Source organism: Ovis aries, chromosome 5 (genome assembly GCF_016772045.2).
Source record: "Ovis aries strain OAR_USU_Benz2616 breed Rambouillet chromosome 5, ARS-UI_Ramb_v3.0, whole genome shotgun sequence".
NCBI classification, from domain to species: domain Eukaryota; kingdom Metazoa; phylum Chordata; class Mammalia; order Artiodactyla; family Bovidae; genus Ovis; species Ovis aries.
This window is the reverse complement of record NC_056058.1, coordinates 64,110,377-64,124,360: the sequence shown is the minus strand read 5'-3', so window position 1 is coordinate 64,124,360 and position 13,984 is coordinate 64,110,377.

Sequence of the window (13,984 nt, the reverse complement as noted above, 5' to 3'; positions counted from 1 at the left end):
ACACAGTATCCTGCTGTGATTTATGTTGGAGAGTGTTCTGCCAATGTTTTCCTCTAGGAGTTTTATAGTTTCTGGTCTTACATTTAGATCTTTAATCCATTTTGAGTTTATTTTTGTGTATGGTGTTAGAAAGTATTCTAGTTTCATTCTTTTACAAGTGGTTGACCAGTTTACCCAGCACCACTTGTTAAAGAGATTGTCTTTACTCCATTGTATATTCTTGCCTCCTTTGTCAAAGATAAGGTGTCCATAGGTGTGTGGATTTATCTCTGGGCTTTCTATTTTGTTCCATTGATCTATATTTCTGTCTTTGTGCCAGTACCATACTGTCTTGATGACTGTGGCTTTGTAGTAGAGCCTGAAGTCAGGCAGGTTGATTCCTCCAGTTCCATTCTTCTTTCTCAAGATTGCTTTGGCTGTTTGAGGTTTTTGTATTTCCATACAAATTGTGAAATTATTTTTTCTAGCTCTGTGAAAAATACCGCTGGTAGCTTGATAGGGATTGCATTGAATCTGTAGATTGCTTTGGGTAGTATACTCATTTTCACTATATTGATTCTTCTGATCCATGAACATGGTATAGTTCTCCATCTAATAGTGTCCTCTTTGATTTCTTTCATCACTGTTTTATAGTTTTCTATATATAGGTCTTAATTTCTTTAGGTAGATATATTCCTAAGTATTTTATTCTTTTCATTGCAATGATGAATGGAATTGTTTCCTTAATTTCTTTTTCTACTTTCTCATTATTAGTGTATAGGAATGCAAGGGATTTCTGTGTGTTGATTTTATATCCTGCAACTTTACTATATTCATGGATTAGCTCTAGTAATTTTCTGGTGGAGTCTTTCCAGAGCTTCCTAATAGCTTTTTCTGTCTCTATTCCTGGTCTGCAAATAACAGCCAGAGACTCTGGTGATATATAAATAAGCTCACCTCACTCCCAGGTTCAACTCCCCACTCAAAAACTGCCATCACATTCAGAATAGTCCACAGTCCCAACCCTGACCTCCTCTACTCCCAGTGATCTGTCCTTCCTCGCTACCTCTAACCTCTTGTGCTATGACCCCACCCTTTCCTTACTCCACTCAGCTCATCTTTTCTTTTTAATTTTTATTTTGTATTGGGTTATAGCCGATTAACAATGTTGTGACAGTTTCAGGTAGAGAGCAAAGGGACCCAGCCATCCATATCCATGTATCCATTCTGCCCCAAACTCCCCACCATCCAGGCTGCCATATAATATTGAGCAAAGTTCCCTGTGCTATACAGGAGGACCTTGTTGGTTATCCATTTTAAATATAGCAGTGTGGGGAGTTTGGGGGAGAATGGGTGCATGAATATGTATGGCTGAGTCCCTTTGCCATCCACCTGAAATTATCACAACGTTGTTAATTGGCTATAATCCAACATAAAATAAAAAGTTAAAAGATAAATAAATAAGTAAATATAGCAGTGTGTACATGTGGACCCCAAACTCCCTATCTCTTCCCCCTACCCTTCCCCACTCCTTAACCATGAGTTAGTTCTCTAAGTCTGTGAGTCTGTTTCTGTCTTGTAAGTAAGTTCATCTGTATCATTTCTTTTTAGAGCCCTGCATATAAGGGATATCATATGATATTTCTCTTTGTCTGAGTTATTTTACCTCATATGATAAACTCTAGGTCCATCCTTGCTGCTGCAAATGGCGTTATTTCATTCTTTCTAATGGCTGTCCATTCAGCTCCTCTTGCCTTAATGTTGGCACTAAGCACATTCCTACCCCAAGGCTTTACATCAGCTGTTTCTCTGCCTAGACTGCTCTTCCAGATCACCAGACCCATTTCCTTATGTTCCATGTCACCAGGGCAGAGAAGCCTCCTACAGAAAGCCGCACATGTGCACACAGCCCTCTCTTCACTCTCTCTCCCTTTATTCTCCTGTTTTTTCTTCATGTTTGATATATCATCATCACGTTTTAGCCTTATCCTCCATCAACAATATTAGCCCCATATGAGCAGAGCTTTTCTGTTTTGCTCACAGTTATATCCTCAGCACCTAGAATAGAGACTGGCAAATAGAAGGTGCTCAGTAAAAATTTGTTGGATAAAATAGTTGTTAAATGGATGAGAGAACCTTAGGCGCTAAGGATGCAGTAAGACAAGTTACAGATCTCTGCTCTGAATGAGCTCACAGCTGGGTTCATATGTATGTCTTTTCTCCGCTTGAAAATTGCAGGTGTCAATTATGCAAGGTATGTGCTTCTCATATTCACCTTTGGAAAGAGTACATACATGCTAGTGCTTGAATTATTTCTGTAAACTGTCTGCTAAGTCAGATTCATCCAGTAGGACCCATGAGGACAACTACTTTAAAATTCAGTGACTCCTTAAAAACGAATCTGTCACCATTCACCAGAAGTAGCCACGCTATTTCTCTCTGATGGTAGAGCCAGGCATCTATAAGTTACTTAATAACAGGTGGCTTTTCTTATATGTTAGTCCCAAGAAAAAGGGAGTGATGCATCTTTAAATGCTTCTCTCTGCAAAAAGGTCAACAAGATATATGGTTTACCTAACAGGTAAAAAAATTTCACTTTATAAGTGATTCCCAAGAAAGTTAGAGAATACCCAATAATCTTTCTTCTGTCAAGGCAAGCAAAATAATCGTTACTATGAGAAATGCAGTTCTCTCATTAAGTCAGAGTAGCATGTCATGAAACTGACATTAGCAATACTTTTCCTCTCTCATGGTTTGTGTTAATGAACCATTATGAAGGCATTCTCTCTCACTTTAACTAGTTGTGGAATAAAATTATTTTAAAAACACCCTCCAGAAAACCCTCACTCTATTGTTCCCTTTGTTGGTGTCCTTTTCTACATTAGACTCTTGAGGTAGCTTTTTGCACAAACCAGGACTTGTTAATGAAATATTAACCAAACATTGCTTAGCCATTCCCCTGCAGAACCTAACTTAGCCTAGTTTTCAAATGTACTGAAATGCAGGAGCCCTGGGTTTGATCCCTGGGTGGGGAAGATCCCCTGGAGAAGGAAATGGCAACCTACTCTAGTATTCTTGCCTGGAGAATTCCATGGATAGGGAAGCCTGGTGGGCTACAGTTCATGGGGTTGTAAAGAGTCAGATATGACTGAGTGAATAACACTTTCACTTCACTTTCAGACATCCCTTATAAAAATATACCCAAGGATTTTAAGTCAGATCAAGTGAATGTCTAACAGGAGGATTTCTTAGGCAAACAAAGATTTTAAATCTCACAAAGGTTGAAATCTAAGCCTTTGTGAGTTGACTCTTCGTGAACTGTGGGCTGATGACCCATCTGTGCACACACCCAGAAGAGCTGACCTCTCTGCTCATCCCTTCTGGGAGGAGGTTATCCATGGGAAAAACCCCATCATGTCAAGACCGGCAACTTGGGCTTTTCTAATGAGAAGCATCCCTCTAGTCTGCAAAGACTGACTGCTCAAAGTTTCCTCTGGACCAAGAACAGCAAGCACCCTGCCACTAGCCTAGCATCAAAGATGAATCCAACAAGAACCTCATTCCATCGTGCCCCATATTCTTGCCTCACAGAGTCAGAATCCTAAAAAGCTGATGGGTGAGATGTCCCCTTTCTACAGATGGCTCTTAGATCTCTGCTGTGCTTCCAGTCCTGGCAGTTGTAACTCTATAGAGGAGTCTCTGCTAAAGCCTGGATGGTCAGACTAGATGGAAAATGAGAAACTCCAGCAGGTATGGAAGGATGAAGTTTTCTTAGCCTCTGGATCCAAACCTATGATCATTCTGGCTGCATGAATCTGCTCTGAGTGGTTCTATTGTGTGGCCTCAAGGACATATCAGGAGTGATCAAACATGTCTACCAATGACCTCTTCAAAAAAGGGTGCTGTGACGTTTTATTGGCCAGAACTTCCAAAGATAGGGACTCCTGATATGGAAATAGAGGAATGAAAAGGGAATTGCAGAAGAGTCTGTGGGTTAAGAAAGAATGAAAAGCTTTAGCTGACATGTCAATGACAAGATTCAGCTTAAGAACCTAAGAGTTCTCATACATCAAGGCTGTATATTGTCAGCCTGCTTATTTAACTTATACGCAGAGTACATCATGAGAAACGCTGGACTGGAAGAAACACAAGCTGGAATCAAGATTGCTGGGAGAAATATCAAAAACCTCAGATATGCAGATGACACCACCCTTATGTCATAAAGTGAAGAGGAACTAAAAAGCCTCTTGATGAAAGTGAAAGAGGAGAGTGAAAAGTTGGCTTAAAGCTCAACATTCAGAAAACGAAGATCATAGCATCTGGTCCCATCACTTCATGGGAAATAGATGGGAAACAGTGGAAACAGTGGCAGACTTTATTTTGGGGGGCTCCAAAATCACTGCAGATGGTGACTGCAGCCATGAAATTAAAAGATGCTTACTCCTTGGAAGAAAAGTTATGACCAACCTAGATAGTATATTCAAAAGCAGAGACATTACTTTGCCCACAAAAGTCCATCTAGTCAAGGCTATGGTTTTTCCAGTAGTCATGTATGGATGTGAGAGTTGGACTGTGAAGAAGTCTGAGCGCAGAAGAATTGATGCATTTGAACTGTGGTGTTGGAGAAGACTCTTGAGGGTCCCTTGGACTGCAAGGAGATCCAACCAGTCCATTCTGAAGGAGATCAATCCTGGGATTTCTTTGGAAGGAATGATGCTAAAGCTGAAGTTCCAGTACTTTGGACACCTCATGCGGAGAGTTGACTCATTGGAAAAGACTCTGATGCTGGGAGGGATTGGGGGCAGGAGGAGAAGGGGACGACAGAGGATGAGATGGTTGGATGGCATCACGGACTCGATGGACGTGAGTCTGAGTGAACTCCGGGAGATGGTGATGGACAGGGAGGCCTGGCATGCTGCGATTCATGGGGTCTCAAAGAGTCGGACACGACTGAGCGACTGAACTGAACTGAACTGAACTGAACTTGAGTATAAAGCAAAGAAAATAAAAACCAAAATAACCCCAAAATAAGAAAAAAAGTAGAGGTTACAGGTTCCTAGGAACACTAGGTTAGTTGCTTGGGGAGCCCCTTCTCTCAATAACAGTCTGATGCTCAAGTTGGTTTTTATTCTGAATGATTTGTTGGTAATACTTCTGGATATATGAAGTATCTCAGTTTGAAGTTTATAGTATCTGGGAGCAACATACCTTATAAATAAAAGGATGTAACATTAGGGAAATGACAGAAAACTAATCAAACTGATCACATGGACAACAGCCTTGTCTAACTCAATGAAACTATAAGCCATGTCATGCAGGGTAACCCAAGACAGACGGGACATGGTGGAGACTTCTGACAAAACGTGGTCCACAGGAGAAGGGAATGGAAAACCACTTCAGTATTCCTGCCTTGAGAACCCCAACAACAGTATGAAAAGGAAAAAGATAAGACACTGAAATATTAACTCCTCAGGTCAGTAGGTGCCCAATATGCTACTGGAGAACAGTGGGAAAATAACTCCAGAAATAATGAAGAGATAGAGCCAAAGAAAAAACAACACCCAGTTGTGGATGTGATTGGTGATGGAAGCAAGGTCCAATGCTGTAAAGAACAATACTGCATAGGAACCTGGAATGTTAGGTCCATGAGTCAAGGTAAATTGGAAGTGGTTAAATAGGAGATGGGAAGAGTGAACATCGACATTTTAGGAATCAGTGAACTAAAATGGACTGGAATGGGTGAATTTAACTCAGGTACCATCATATCTACTACTGTGGGCAAGACTCCCTTAGAAGAAATGGAGTAGCCATCATAGTCAACAAAAGAGTCCAAAATGCAATACTTGGATGCAATCTCAAAAACGACAGAATGACCTATTCATTTCCAAGGCAAACCATTCAATATCACAGTAATCCAAGTCCATGCCCTGACCAGTAATCCTGATGTTGAACAGTTTTATGAAGACCAATAAGACCTTCCAGAACTAACACCAAAAAAAGATGTCCTTTTCATTATAGGGGACTGGAATGTAAAAGTAGGAAGTCAAGACATACCTGGAGTAACAGGCAAAGTTAGCCTTAGAGTGCAAAATGAAGCAGGGCAAAGCCTAACAGAGTTTTACCAAGAGAACGCACGGGTCATAGCAAACACCCTCTTCCAACAACATAAGAGAAGACTCTACAAATGGACATCACCAGATAGTCAATGCCTAAATCAGGTTGCTTGTATTCTTTGCAGCCAAAGATGGAGAAGCTCTATACCGTCAGCCAAAACAAGACCGGGGGCTGACTATGGCTCAGCTCAAATTCTTTATTGCCAAATTCAGACTTAAATTGAAGAAAGTAGGGAAAACCACTAGACCATTCAGGTATGACCTAAATCAAATCCCTTATGACTAAGTGAGAAATAGATTCAAAGAATTAGACCTGATAGACAGAGTGCCTAAATAACTATGGGTAGAGGTTCGTGACATTGTACCAGAGACAGGGATCAAGACCATCTCCAAGAAAAAGAAATGCAAAAAGGCAAAATGGTTGTCTGAGGACGCTTACAAATTGGTGTGAAAAGAAGAGAAGAGAAAGGCAAAGGAGAAAAGGAAAGATACACCCATTTGAATGCAGTTCCAAAGAATAGCAAGGAGAGATGAGAAAGCCTTCCTTGGTGATCAATGCAAAGAAATAGAGGAAGACAATAGAATGGGAAAGACTAGAGATCTCTTCAAGAAAATTAGAGATACCAAGGGAACATTTCATGCAATGATGGGCACAATATAGGACAGAAATGGTATGGACCTAACAGAAGCAGAAGATAGTAAGAAGAGGTGGCAAGAATACACAGAAGAACTGTACAAAAAAGATCTTCATGACCAAGATCATCACGAGGGTATGATCACTCACCTAGAGCCAGACATCCTGAAGTGTGAAGTCAAGTGGGCCTTAGGAAGCACCACTATGAACAAAGCTAGTAGAGGTGACGGAATTCCAGTTAAGCTATTTCAAATCATAAAAGATGATGTTGTAAAAGTGCTGCACTCAATATGCCAGCAAATTTGGATAACTCAGCAGTAGCCACAGGACTGGAAAAGGTCAGTTTTCATTCCAATCCCAAAGAAAAGCAATGCCAAAGAAGGTTCAAATTACCATACAACTGCACTCACTTCACATGACAGCAAGATTTTGCTCAAAATCCTTCAGGCTAGGCTTCAGCAGTACTTGAATGGAGAACTTACAGATGTACAAGCTGGATTTAGAAAAGGCAAAGGAACCAGAGATCAAATTGCCAACATAAGCTGGATCATAGAAAAAGCAAGGAAATTCAAAAAAAAATCTGCTTCACTGACTATGCTAAAGCCTTTGACTGTGTGGATCATGACAAATCATGCAATATTCTTAAAGAGATGGGAATACCAGACCACCTTACCCACCTCCTGAGAAATCTGTATGCAGGTCAAGAAGCATCAGTTAGAAATGGACATGGAACAACAGATTGGTTCCAAATTGGGAAGGGAGTATGTCAAGGCTGTATATTGTCACCCTGCTTATTTAACTTATATGCAGAGTACATTATGCAAAATGCACAAGCTGGAATAAAGATTGCCAGGAGAAATATCAATAACCTTAGATATGCAGATGACACCACCCTTATGGCAGAAAGCAAAGAAGAACTAAAGAGCCTCTTGATGAAAGTGAAAGAGGAGAAAGAAAAAGCTGGCTTAAAGCTCAACATACAGGAAACTAAGATCATGGCATCCAGTCTCATCACTTCATGGTAAATAGATGGGGAGACAATGAAAACAGTGACAGACTTTATCTTGGGGGGCTCCAAAATCACTGCAGATGATGACTGCAGCCATGAAATTAAAAGATGTTTGCTCCTTGAAGAAAAGCTATGACCAACCTATAGAGCATATTAAAAAGCAGAGACATTACTTTGCTAACAAAGGTCCAACTAATCAAATCTATGGTTTTTCCAGTAGTCATGTATGGATGTGAGAACTGGACCATAAAGAAAGCTGAGTGCCAAAGAATAGATGCTTTTGAACTGTGATGTTAGAGAAGACCCTTGAGAGTCTCTTGGACTGCAAGGAGATTCAACCAGTCAATCCTAAAGGAAATCAGTCCTGAATATTCATTGGAAGGACTGGTGCTAAAGCTGAACCTCCAGTACTTTGGCCACCTGATGCAAAAAAACTGACTCACTGGAAAAGACCCTGATGCTGGGAAAGATTGAAGATGGGAGGAGAAGTGGACGACAGAGGATGAGATGGTTGGATGACATCACCTACTCGATGGACATGTATTTGAGTAAGCTCTGGGAGTTGCTGATGGACAGGGAAGCCTGGCATGCTGCAGTCCATGAGGTTGCAAAGATTTGAACACAACTGAGTGACTGAACTGAACGTTAGGGAAAAGATATTTAAAACATTAAAGAAAACACTCGGGGAGACTCTATAGTTTCCCAAAAACTCAAAGAGTTTTTGATGGAAAATAACACACCAGGAGGAGCTAACCCCAGCAGATTGCCATCATAGGAGTACCAGGCTCCCACCCCGCTGTTTCCCCAGTGGACTACCAAAGCAGCATGAAGTCAATCCAAGGGAGATTGGCCTTTGCCTTATGAATTAATCCCATGTGAAATGTTTTTATATTCATTCTAAGTCATCTGCCTTATCAGCCTCGGACCCTCAGTGTAAGTGAAGGGAGTCCTCAACCACAGTTAGCATATGGATTCTTCAGTTCAATTCAGTTCATTTGCTCAGTTGTGTCTGACTCTTTGCGACCCCAGGGACCACTGCACACCAGGCTTCCCTGTCCATCACCAACTCCCAGAGCTTACTCTAACTCATGTCTATTGAGTCAGTGATGCCATCCAACCATCTCAAGCTTTGTTGTCCCCTTCTCCTCTCTCTTTCAACCTTTCCCAGCATCAAGGTCTTTTCAAATGAGTCAGTTCTTCGCATTAGGTGGCCAAAGTATTGGAGTTTCAGCTTGAACATCACTCCTTCCAATGAATATTCAGGACTGATTTCCTTCAGGATGGACTGGTTTGATCACTTTGCAATCCAAGGGTCTCTCAGGAGTCTTCTCCAACACCACAGTTCAAAAGCATCAATTCTTCACTGCTCAGCTTTCTTTATAATCCAACTCTCACTTTCATACAAGACTACTGGAAAAACCACAGCTTTGTATAGAGGGACCTTTGTTGGCAAAGTAATGTCTCTGCTATTAATATGCTGTCTAGGTCGGTCATAGCTTATCTTCCAAGGAGCAAGCGTCTTTTAATTTCATAGGTGCAGTCAAAATCATCTGCATTGATTTTGGAGCCCAAAAAGATAGTCTCTCACTGTTGATTATGGAACTTACACAGGACTGGGAAACAGACTCTTGGAGGGCACAAACAAAACCTTATGGGTACCAGGGTCCAGGAGAAAGGAGCAGTGACCCACAAGAGACTGACCCAGACTTGCCTGTGAGTATACAAGAGTCCCTGGCAGAGGTGTGGGTCAGCAGTGACCTACTGCAAGGTCGTGGGCACTGAGTGTAGCAGTGCATCCAGGGGACCTTTTGAAGGAGGTAGCCATTATCTTCATTACCTCCACCACAGTTCATGCTCAATAAATCTTTAATCCAATTTTCTGTTGATGGGTGGGGCTGTGTTCCTGCCCTGTTGTTTGACCTGTTTGCCCTGAGGCCAAACTGTGGTGGAGGTAATGAAGTTAATGGCAACCTCCTTCAAAATGTCCCACACAGGCATGGACTCAGCATGGCTCCATCCATCAGAACAAGACCCAGTTTCCCCAACAGTCAGTCTCTCCCATCAGGAAACTTCCATAAGCCTCTTATCCTTATCTTCAGAAGGCAAACAGAATGAAAACCACATTCACAGAAAACTAATCAAACTGATCACATGGACCACAGCCTTGTCTAACTCAATGAAACCATGTGGGTTCTAGTCTCGGACAAATAGTGTGGACCTCAGCTCTACCACTCATGAGTCTAGGGGTACCAGGCAAGTTCATATACCTCCAAACTTAGATTTCCTCATATAGTTTGATAATGCTCATCTTTAACATCTTTAATGCTCGTCTTTTAGACATTATAAGACTTAATGAGATAATGGGAATAAAGCATATGGAGGGCATGGTGTCTGGAGGAGATACAACCTAAGATACCATAGAAAGAGAGGGGGCTATAGGAAGTGCTGGATGGAGCTGTACCACAAGCAAGAGGTCAAGTGAGAAACACTATCCCCAAGTGGCAAGAGGAATTTGAAATCACTTACAGACAGATTGACTGAAAATGTTCTTGGTATCAACCTTGAGAGATGAACTCTGAATCTATGTCTTAATCATCTTTTGCAGATGGATTACCAAAATTTAGCCAGGAGAAGGGCTAAGCATATCTTTCTCAAACTGAAAAGAATATTTGAACTAAGCTAGACTTCAGACTTCTATCTAGCAGTATTTTCTCCCATTCTAATACCTACATCTGTTGTTTTCCGTTTCAACACTAGATGGAATATTTAAGGGCTGATGTATTCCCATATTTATTTCACATGACTAAGAATGGTGTGTAGAAATGACTAAATATTTTTTAAACTTATTGTTAAGTGGCTCCCATGTGTCTACAAAACACCTGCATCCCACACTGGGGAAGAAAGAAAGAGAAGGAGCAGACCCCCATTTTAAAGAAGGAAAAGAAAATCCAAATGGGTAGACAAAGTATCCAAAAAGTCTGGAAGGAGCAATGTGGCCTTTTACAAAGAAAAGCAACAATAACGTACTGTTTTAAAACAGAGAAAATATCTCTTTAAAAATCTTGCTTTTAAAAAAGGTCAGAGAAGTTTACGTTTACTCAAGTGTAAATGTCAATTGGAATAAGTGATACCTGTGAGAAAATGGGGAGACCACTGACCTTTTATCCAAAAGAAGGCTAGAAATGATGTCCAAGAAGAGTGAAGGGAGGGATTAAAAATGTGTAAGGAGTTTGAACAAGGAAAAGAAGACAGAATGAAGATCCAATTAATTGAAACTGCTAGTTGCACACACAGGATGCTTTCAGTTGCAAAGCCATACCAATCGGGTTAAATTTTAAAAGGGGATAAATTAGGCTACTGACTGATCAACTTGCAGGAGAGTTTCTACCCAAGTCTCAATGTGATCCCAGACTCTCACCGTTTCTTGATTTTATTTTTAACCTCAGAAGTGGGGTTGACTTTTCAAACATATTTTTCCCTAGTAGTGCCAGAACATTCATGTTTACATGAAAAGAATCTGCTCACTGGATAACTTAAAATCACAGAATTTTGTCTTCTCTTAATTGGTCTCTCCTGAATTACGTGCACATCCTAGAGTCAATCACTGTAACTATGGGGCTGCCGAGTCGCTCAGCCGCTCAGCTTGTCTGACTTTTTGCAACCTCATGGACTGTACGCATGCCAGGCTCCTTTGCCCATGGAATTTTCCAGGTAAGAATTCTGGAGTAGGTTTGTCATTTCTTACTCCAGGGGATATTCCTGCCCCATGGATCGAACCTGCATTTCTTGCGTCTCCTGCATTGGCAGGCAGATTCTTTACCACTAGCACCCCCTTGGAAGCCCTAACCACATGAGTAGGATATGCTGAATGGCCTATGCCCTTCAGAAACTGTCCTTCAAGCCCTGAGTTATATCCATCCCACCCAAACCATTTGGCTTGGAATATTGTGCCATATAACAAGAAAGGAACTGGAAAAATGTATATAAGAAAAGCAACAGATTTTCTCTAAATATAATGACTGAGTTTCTATTTTTTTAGGTTTTCAATCTTCTTTTCTATAACAAATATCTTATCACTTCAACCTTGAAATAAAAAACATCTTTATTTTTATGTAAGATTAAAAATAATGATAAATAATTAGTTCTAAATAAAAAGCATTTAGTTCTGAATTACTTACTTCCAACCAAACATAATTCATGTAAAACAATGTATACACCTGTGATGGACTGGAACACAGCCTTCCATGAAGAAGCAAAAAACAGATGTTTAACATAAATCAGATTATTTGAAAACAAGCCTCATACATGTGATTAAGCTACCCTTCCTTCAAAAGTCTGAAATGAATTAACTTGCCCTCCTTAAGAAAATGACATCAGGCATCTTTGTGAACCTCACAAACTTATCACAAGCAAAATTTATCATTTAAAGAAATTGTGTCTGGACTTCCCTGGAGGTGCAGTGGGTAAGAGTCCACCTGCCAGTACTGGGGACACAGGTTAGATCCCTGGTCCAGGAAGATTTCTCATGCCACAGAAAGCTACGTCCGTGCACCACAACTGCTGAGCCCACTCTAGAACCCACAGGCCGCAACTACTGAGCCCACATACCCCAAGTAATGGAGCCGGAGTGTCCTAGGGCCCACAAGCCGCAACTCCTGAAGCCCACGTGCCTAAGCCTATGCACTGCAACAAGAGAAGCCACCTCAATGCGAGGCCAGAGCCCCACAAACAGTAGCCCCCATGCTCCACAATTAGAGAAAGCTTGTGCAAAAAAAAAAAAAAGCAATGAGGACCCAAATACAGCCAAAAAATTAAAAATAAATAAAATTTCAAAACGAGAAAAGCTCCACAAAATCATCTTAGGTGAAAACGCTTATTTTATTAAAATTGATGGAAAAAACTTTAGTTTCTTAAATAGTCAATATCACTAATCTAGGGCTTCCCTGGTGGCTCAGCCGTAAAGAATCCGCCTGCAGTGCGGGAGATACAGGAGATGCAGGTTCAATCCCTGGGTCAGGAAAATCCCCTGGAGGAAGGCATGGCAACCCACTCTAGCATTCTTGTCTGGAGATTCTCATGGACACAGGAGCCTGGCAAGTTACAGTTCATGAGATCGCAGAGTTGAATACTACTGAAACAGCTTATGACACACACATCACTAACCTAGACTACTTTATAAAGCTGTTCATAATCAAGCTCTTAGATGCCTTGTTTTCAAACTTCTGTTACACTCTCTGCTCACATCATACTTTCATACATCTTTCCCAGACACTTTCCATACATCTTTCCAACATCTTTACCAGACTTCTCACGATTTCCTCCAAATAATCTTAACTTTTACATATTTCTATTTTTGTATTGACTATTTTCTTTAATTCTTTTACCCCTACTAATTGTTCATTACTTATACCTCTTTATAATATTTTTAGTTACTGCTGCAGGATTTATGTCTAGCTTTAAATATTATATATTAACTTACGTAGAATAAGACTCTTACAATAACCTCTTTCCAACTTCTCCCTCCCATTCTTTGTGATGTTGTTGTTATACATTTTATTTTTATATACATTACACTTCAAAATACATTATTATCATATTTACTTTAGACAGTTATCTTTTAGAGTGAATAAGAAATAAAATTTATATTTACCTTCATTTTTATTGTTTTCATTTTTTCAAGTTTCTGTCTGATATCATATTACTTATCCTGAATATTTTTTAACATCTTTTGGAGCAGAGGTCTACTAGTGATAAATTCTTTCAGATGTTGAGTATTTGGGGAAAAAATGTGTTTTACCTTCAATCTTGAAAGATATTTTCACTTGAGATTTCTGAGCTTCCTAGATCTTTATTTGGTACCTTTAATTATTTTGAGAATATTCTCAGTCTTATATTTTCAAATATTTCTCTTCTCTCTCTGTATTTTCCAATTATAAAATGTCGAAACATTTGATGTTCTTTCATAGCTTTTGGATATTGTTACTTTTTTCTCACTGTGCTACAATTTGAGTAATTCCTATTGACCTATCTTCAAGGTCATTGATTATTTCTCAGCTGGGTCAAGTCTACTACTGAGCCCATCAAAAGAATTATTTATTTCTGGTGTGGGTGTGTGTGTATGGGTGTGTGTATGGCATTTCCATGAGACTCTTCTTTGTAGTTTTGACCTCTCCACTGAAATTTCCTATCTGTTCATATACATTATCCACCTTTTCCACTAGATCCTTTAACATTAACTATAATTGTTTT